The sequence below is a fragment of the Bufo gargarizans genome, chromosome 2 (assembly GCF_014858855.1).
Source record: "Bufo gargarizans isolate SCDJY-AF-19 chromosome 2, ASM1485885v1, whole genome shotgun sequence".
NCBI classification, from domain to species: domain Eukaryota; kingdom Metazoa; phylum Chordata; class Amphibia; order Anura; family Bufonidae; genus Bufo; species Bufo gargarizans.
This window is the reverse complement of record NC_058081.1, coordinates 465352047-465361232: the sequence shown is the minus strand read 5'-3', so window position 1 is coordinate 465361232 and position 9186 is coordinate 465352047.

Sequence of the window (9186 nt, the reverse complement as noted above, 5' to 3'; positions counted from 1 at the left end):
CTTAAATTGCACACTGACTAATCCAGATGTTGTATACTGCCAAAAAAGTGTTTTTTTGGTAACATAATATAAAAGCCGTATAAATGAAAGTTAAATTTAACACTTGCAGATCAGGAAAATACAGTGGTTTGGCAAAAAAGTGTGTTTTTAAAACCCCATAAAACTAATCCAGATGTTATATATTGCCCCAAAATAATTTGATTTTCAATATCCCGAAAGCTCAGATGCAGTGCTGGTGCACTAAGCTTGCATAAAATGGCTCTTCTCTTCCGAGCAGGGGGTGCCTGGGGTTCTCCTATTGACTTTAATTGTGCTCGGGGGCTTGGTAGAGCATGCTGATATGTTTGGCCAGAGCACCCGAGCACACAAGCACTTTGGTGCTTGATCAACACTAGTGCATATACAGGGAGTGCAGAATTATTAGGCAAGTTGTATTTTTGAGGATTAATTTTATTATTGAACAACAACCATGTTCTCAATGAACCCAAAAAACTCATTAATATCAAAGCTGAATATTTTTGGAAGTAGTTTTTAGTTTGTTTTTAGTTTTAACTATTTTAGGGGGATATCTGTGTGTGCAGGTGACTATTACTGTGCATAATTATTAGGCAACTTAACAAAAAACAAATATATACCCATTTCAATTATTTATTTTTACCAGTGAAACCAATATAACATCTCAACATTCACAAATATACATTTCTGACATTCAAAAACAAAACAAAAACAAATCAGTGACCAATATAGCCACCCTTCTTTGCAAGGACACTCAAAAGCCTGCCATCCATGGATTCTGTCAGTGTTTTGATCTGTTCACCATCAACATTGCGTGCAGCAGCAACCACAGCCTCCCAGACACTGTTCAGAGAGGTGTACTGTTTTCCCTCCTTGTAAATCTCACATTTGATGATGGACCACAGGTTCTCAATGGGGTTCAGATCAGGTGAACAAGGAGGCCATGTCATTAGTTTTTCTTCTTTTATACCCTTTCTTGCCAGCCACGGTGTGGAGTACTTGGACGCGTGTGATGGAGCATTGTCCTGCATGAAAATCATGTTTTTATTGAAGGATGCAGACTTCTTCCTGTACCACTGCTTGAAGAAGGTGTCTTCCAGAAACTGGCAGTAGGACTGGGAGTTGAGCTTGACTCCATCCTCAACCCGAAAAGGCCCCACAAGCTCATCTTTGATGATACCAGCCCAAACCAGTACTCCACCTCCACCTTGCTGGCGTCTGAGTCGGACTAGAGCTCTCTGCCCTTTACCAATCCAGCCACGGGCCCATCCATCTGGCCCATCAAGACTCACTCTCATTTCATCAGTCCATAAAACCTTAGAAAAATCAGTCTTGAGATATTTCTTGGCCCAGTCTTGACGTTTCAGCTTGTGTGTCTTGTTCAGTGGTGGTCGTCTTTCAGCCTTTCTTACCTTGGCCATGTCTCTGAGTATTGCACACCTTGTGCTTTTGGGCACTCCAGTGATGTTGCAGCTCTGAAATATGGCCAAACTGGTGGCAAGTGGCATCTTGGCAGCTGCACGCTTGACTTTTCTCAGTTCATGGGCAGTTATTTTGCGCCTTGGTTTTTCCACACACTTCTTGCGACCCTGTTGACTATTTTGAATGAAACGCTTGATTGTTCAATGATCACGCTTCAGAAGCTTTGCAATTTTAAGAGTGCTGCATCCCTCTGCAAGATATCTCACTATTTTTGACTTTTCTGAGCCTGTCAAGTCCTTCTTTTGTCCCATTTTGCCAAAGGAAAGGAAGTTGCCTAATAATTATGCACACCTGATATAGGGTGTTGATGTCATTAGACCACACCCTTCTCATTACAGAGATGCACATCACCTAATATGCTTAATTGGTAGTAGGCTTTCGAGCCTATACAGCTTGGAGTAAGACAACATGCATAAAGAGGATGATGTGGTCAAAATACTCATTTGCCTAATAATTCGGCACTCCCTGTATATTTTTCCAAGATAATTATGTTAGGGGTTTGATGTTATTAGCAATTTTACCCTTTAAAAATAAAACTCGACTTTCTGAGTCAGAAACAATGGCAATGTGTTGAAACTGAACTTTTTCCACAAAGCAATACTGACACCTCATCTAGCTGAGGTGTGTGTACAGTGAGACAAATGGACATAGTGACTAGCAGGGATAGAGGGTAGCCTTCACGTCTTGAAGTGCATTTCCTGTAAAAAAAAAAAAAAAAAAGGTGATCTGAGTCTTTTCTTTTCAAAGTAGAGAGAAGATCTGAGAGCTTTTCTGTGGCTTGTTCAGGCATTCATAGAAGAAATATTTATAGATACCATATTTGCAGCAGAGAAACTGAGGCATGAGAGCACCAGTCTTCCAGTATACAGGATGAAGAAGAGATGGGAGGGAGAGATAAAGGGAAGAGTGTGGTTTATATCCAAAACAAGAAATAAAATAAATCATATATTGCATGGCCAAAAAAACAGGTCATATAGTTAGGGTCTCCTCATATCCCCATGGAGCAAATATATTTTTTCCATAATTTATCCACATTTTTCCTATAAACAGTCCCTGCAGTGAATTGTTACATCTGCGCTGCAATAGCGTCTGTGTGTCAGGACCAGATATTGGGAAAAATATTAGTGACAACAACTATATTTATCCATAATTTATCTGTATTTTTCCTTTAAACGGTCCCTTCTGTGAATTGTCTCATCTGTGTTTCAATAGCATGTGTGTGTCAGGCCCAGATATTGGGAAAAATATTTGCGAACACAATTATATATTTTTTCCATCATTTATCCACATTTTTCCTATAAACGGTCCCTGCAGTGAATTGTCACATCTGTTCTGCAATAGCGTCTGTGTGTCAGGCCAAGTTATAGGGGAAAATATTAGTGACAACAATTTTTTTTTTCCATAATTTATCCACACTTTGCCTTTAAAAGGTCTCTGTAGTGAATTGTCACATCGGCGCTGCAATAGCGTGTGTGTGTCAGTACAAGAGATAGTAAAAATATAAGTAAAATCTATTTTCCTTTTTCCATACTTTTTCCATATACTGTTCTTGCTGTGAATTGTGACATTCGTGCCACATCTTGTGTGTCAAGCGTGCATATAACATTTATTATGTAGAGGGCGAGCACTAAGAGACGGGGAAGTGGCCGTGATACTGATGGTGCACGCAGAGGCCGAGTGCCTGGGTGCGTTGAAACTGTGTCTGCTGCCAGAGGAAAAGAAAAACAATCATCCAAGAAAAACAATTATCCAAGATACCTAGCTTCATGTCCCAGTTTGCAGGGCGGCGCAGGACACCACTCTTGAAGTCAGCCCAGGGCGAGCAGGTGGTCGGTTGGATTGCAGCAGATAGTGCTTCCAGTCGGTTAACCACTTCAACCCCCCTAGCTAAAACACCCTTAATGACCAGGCCACTTTTTACACTTCTGCATTACACTACTTTCGCCGTTTATTGCTCGGTCATGCAACTTACCACCCAAATGAATTTTACCTCCTTTTCTTCTCACTAATAGAGCGTTCATTTGGTGGTATTTCATTGCTGCTGACATTTTTACTTTTTTTGTTATTAATCGAAATCACTTTCAGTTGTAAAATTTAGCAAAAAAACGACATTCATATATAAATTTTTCGCTAAATTTATTGTTCTACATGTCTTTGATAAAAAAAAAATGTTTGGGCAAAAAAAAAAAATGGTTTGGGTAAAAGTTTACAAACTATGGTACAAAAATGTGAATTTCCGCTTTTTGAAGCAGCTCTGACTTTCTGAGCACCTGTCATGTTTCCTGAGGTTCTACAATGCCCAGACAGTAGAAACTAAGGTATTCGCTGATGGGCATAGTGAGTTCATAGAACTTTTTATTTTTTGTCACAAGATAGCGGAAAATGATGATTTATTTATTTATACATACATACATCTGGTATCGCCGTATCGCCGTACTCAGGAGAAATTGGGGAATGTGTTTTGGGGTGTCATTTTACATATACCCATGCTGGGTGAGAAAAAAATATCTTGGCTAAAGACAACTTTTACCATTTTTTTTATACAAAGTTGGCATTTGACCAAGATATTTATCTCACCCAGCATGGGTATATGTAAAATGACACCCAAAAACACATTCCCCAACTTCTCCTGAGTATGGCGATACCACATGTGTGACACTTTTTTGCAGCCTAGATGCGCAAAGGTGCCCAAATTCCTTTTAGGAGGGCATTTTTAGACATTTGGATCCCAGACTTCTTCTCACACTTTAGGGCCCCTAAAAAGCCAGGCAGTATAAATACCCCACATGTGACCCCACTTTGGAAAGAAGACAGCCCAAGGTATTCAATGAGGGGCCTGGTGAGTTCATAGAATTTTTTTTTTTTTTTTGGCATAAGTTAGTGGAAATTGATATTTTTTTAGTTTTTTCTCACAAAGTCTCAATTTCCGCTAACTTGGGACAAAAATTTCAATCTTTCATGGACTCAATATGCCCCTCAGTAAATACCTTGGGGTGTCTTATTTCCAAAATGGGGTTATTTGTGGGGTGTTTGTACTGCCCTTGCATTTGAGGGTCTCCGCAATCATTACATGTATGGCCAGCTTTAGGAGTTTCTGCTATTCTCCTTATATTGAGCATACAGGTAATGAGATTTTTTTTTTCCGTTCAGCCTCTGGGCTGAAAGAAAAAAATGAACGGCACAGATTTCTTTATTCTCATCGATCAATGTGGGTGAAAAAATCTCTGGCAAAAAAAAAAAAAGGAGGGGAAAGGCATAGGACATAGGAGCTCCGCCCAACATCCTTACCCACTTAGCTCGTATGCCCTGGCAAACCAGATTTCTCCATTCACATCAATCGATGTGGATGAATAAATCATTGCCGGGATTTTTTATTTTTATTTTTTATATACAAAGTGTTTGCCAAAGCATAGGAACACCGCCTCCTCCTCAGGTCATATGCCTCGGCAAACGTTTCTTTTACAGCAGAGGAGAAATCTAGTCTTGCAGCGCCGCATACACCGACTTGTGTGTAATCTGACACAGCACAATGCTTCTGTCAGAATGCACATCAGTGCTGCAGCTAGTCGATCGGTTGGTCCACCTGGAAGGTAAAAAAGAAAAAGAAAAAAACAGTCCGCAACGCAATAATTTCATTAACTTTTGAGCAGAACATATAAACTTAAACTTTTTGAACTGAAACTTTTTGCTTACTGGTGATTTTTTTTTTTTTTTACCTTTATAGGACAAACCTCTCCTTCCCCATGGGACAATGTGCAAAGCGCAAAGCGCCCAAAGATGTGGCGAAGTGCGTTATGCACTTTGTCCCAGGTGAAAGGAGAGGTTTGCAGCAGCTCTGTGTGAATGGGCCCTAATAGCCCTGTGTGCCTGTCCTGGTGAGATGTGATCCCTATGCTAGGTGTACCTGTGTGTGGTACTTCTGGAAACACTCCCCTAAGCATAGGGCAGGGTGGTCAGGGCAGTCAGGACAGAAATAGCGGGTGTCATGCCTTATTCCACTCCTGCTACCGACACGACATCTTTTTCGGGGTGACGGTTGGGTTGAGGTACCGGCAACGACATTGGGGAAATGTCGCTCGTGTAGACGGCTAACTACACTGGTGGATGGGGCCACAGAACCTCCTGGGTACAGGAGGTTCTCGATGATCTCTTCCTGAAATTTGAGGAAGGATCGTGTTCTCCCAGCCTTACTGTAGAGAACAAAACTATTATACAGAGCCAATTGAATTAGGTATACAGACACCTTCTTATACCAGCATCTGGTTCTGCAGGACACTAAATACGGAGACAACATCTGGTCATTGAAGTCCACCCCTCCTATGTGAAGGTTATAGTCGTGGACTGAGAGGGGTTGCTCGCTCAATTTGGATTGTCGTGTCTGCGTGAATGGAGAAGAGCATGTAAACGTCACGCTTGTCTCTCCATTTCACCGCGAGCAGTTCTTGGTTACACAAGGCAGCCCTCTCCCCCCTTGCAAGATGGGTGGTAACGAGCCGTTGGGGGAAGCCCGTGCGACTAGTTTGAGCGGTGCCACAGCAGCCAATCTGTTCTAGAAACAAATGCCTGAAGAGGGCCACACTTGTGTAGAAATTGTCCACATAAAGATGGTACCCCTTGCCGAATAAGGGTGACACCAAGTCCCAGACTGTCTTCCCACTGCTCCCCAGGTAGTCAGGGCAACCGACCGGCTCCAGGGTCTGATTTTTTCCCTCATAGACACAAAATTTGTGGGTATAGCCTGTGGCCCTTTCACAGAGCTTATACAATTTGACCCCATACCGGGCGCGCTTGCTTGTGATGTATTGTTTGAAGCCAAGGCGCCCGGTAAAATATATTAGGGACTCGTCTACGCAGATGTTTTGCTCTGGGGTATACAAATCAGCAAATTTCTGGTTGAAATAGTCTATGAGGGGCCGAATTTTGTGGAGCCAGTCAAAAGCTGGGTGGCCTCTGGGACGGGAGGTGGTGTTGTCGCTTAAGTGCAGGAAACGCAGGATGGTCTCAAATCGTGTCCTGGACATAGCAGCAGAGAACATGGGCATGTGATGAATTGGGTTTGTGGACCAATATGACCGCAATTCATGCTTTTTAGTTAGACCCATGTTGAGGAGAAGGCCCAGAAAAATTTTAATTTCGGAAACTTAGACTGGTTTCCACCGGAAAGGCTGGGCATAAAAGCTTCCCGGTTGGCGGTTATAAATTGTGTGACTTACCGATTTGTTTCTGCCACAACTAAGTCCAAGAGCTCTGCAGTCAAGAACAGCTCAAAAAATCCTAGGGCCGAACCGATCTGAGCTGTCTCAACCCGAATAGAGTTGAGCGAACACCTGGATGTTCGGGTTCGAGAAGTTCGGCCGAACTTCCCGGAAATGTTCGGGTTCGGGATCCGAACCCGATCCGAACTTCGTCCCGAACCCGAACCCCATTGAAGTCAATGGGGACCCGAACTTTTCGGCACTAAAAAGGCTGTAAAACAGCCCAGGAAAGGGCTAGAGGGCTGCAAAAGGCAGCAACATGTAGGTAAATCCCCTGCAAACAAATGTGGATAGGGAAATAAATAAAAATAAAAATTAAAAAAATAAAAATTAACCAAAATCAATTGGAGAGAGGTCCCATAGCAGAGAATCTGGCTTCCCGTCACCCACCACTGGAACAGTCCATTCTCAGATATTTAGGCCCCGGAACCCAGGCAGAGGAGAGAGGTCCCGTAACAGAGAATCTGGCTTCATGTCAGCAGAGAATTAGTCTGCATGTCATAGCAGAGAATGAGGCTTCACGTCAGCCACCACTGCAACAGTCCATTGGCATATATTTAGGCCCAGCACACAGGCAGAGGAGAGAGGTCCCGTAACAGACAATCTGGCTTCATGTCAGCAGAGAATCAGTCTTCATGTCATAGCAGAGAATCAGGCTTCACGTCAGCCACCACTGCAACAGTCCATTGGCATATATTTAGGCCTAGCACCCAGGCAGAGGAGAGAGGTCCCGTAACAGACAATCTGGCTTCATGTCAGCAGAGAATTAGTCTGCATGTCATAGCAGAGAATGAGGCTTCACGTCAGCCACCACTGCAACAGTCCATTGGCATATATTTAGGCCCAGCACACAGGCAGAGGAGAGAGGTCCCGTAACAGACAATCTGGCTTCATGTCAGCAGAGAATTAGTCTGCATGTCATAGCAGAGAATGAGGCTTCACGTCAGCCACCACTGCAACAGTCCATTGGCATATATTTAGGCCTAGCACACAGGCAGAGGAGAGAGGTCCCGTAACAGACAATCTGGCTTCATGTCAGCAGAGAATTAGTCTGCATGTCATAGCAGAGAATGAGGCTTCACGTCAGCCACCACTGCAACAGTCCATTGGCATATATTTAGGCCCAGCACACAGGCAGAGGAGAGAGGTCCCGTAACAGACAATCTGGCTTCATGTCAGCAGAGAATTAGTTTGCATGTCATAGCAGAGAATGAGGCTTCACGTCAGCCACCACTGCAACAGTCCATTGGCATATATTTATGCCCAGCACACAGGCAGAGGAGAGAGGTCCCGTAACAGACAATCTGGCTTCATGTCAGCAGAGAATTAGTTTGCATGTCATAGCAGAGAATGAGGCTTCTCGTCAGCCACCACTGCAACAGTCCATTGGCATATATTTAGGCCCAGCACACAGGCAGAGGAGAGAGGTCCCGTAACAGACAATCTGGCTTCATGTCAGCAGAGAATTAGTCTGCATGTCATAGCAGAGAATGAGGCTTCACGTCAGCCACCACTGCAACAGTCCATTGGCATATATTTAGGCCCAGCACACAGGCAGAGGAGAGAGGTCCCGTAACAGACAATCTGGCTTCATGTCAGCAGAGAATCAGTCTGCATGTCATAGCAGAGAATCAGGCTTCACGTCACCCACCACTGCAACAGTCCATTGTCATAAATTTAGGCCCAGCACCCAGGCAGAGGAGAGAGGTCCCGTAACAGACAATCTGGCTTCATGTCAGCAGAGAATCAGTCTGCATGTCATAGCAGAGAATCAGGCTTCACGTCACCCAACATTGGAACAGTCCATTGTCATATATTTAGGCCCCGGCACCCAGACAGAGGAGAGGTTCATTCAACTTTGGGTAGCCTCGCAATATAATGGTAAAATGAAAATAAAAATAGGATTGAATGAGGAAGTGCCCTGGAGTACAATAATATATGGTTAAGGGGAGGTAGTTAATGTCTAATCTGGACAAGGGATGGACAGATCCTGTGGGATCCATGCCTGGTTCATTTTTATGAACGTCAGCTTGTCCACATTGGCTGTAGACAGGCGGCTGCGTTTGTCTGTAATGACGCCCCCTGCCGTGCTGAATACACGTTCAGACAAAACGCTGGCCGCCGGGCAGGCCAGCACCTCCAAGGCATAAAAGGCTAGCTCTGGCCACGTGGACAATTTAGAGACCCAGAAGATGAATGGGGCCGAACCATCAGTCAGTACGTGGAGGGGTGTGCACATGTACTGTTCCACCATGTTAGTGAAATGTTGCCTCCTGCTAACACGTTGCGTATCAGGTGGTGGTGTAGTTAGCTGTGGCGTGTTGACAAAAGTTTTCCACATCTCTGCCATGCTAACCCTGCCCTCAAAGGAGCTGGCATTGACACAGCTGCCTTGGCGACCTCTTGCTCCTCCTCTGCCTTGGCCTTGGGCTTC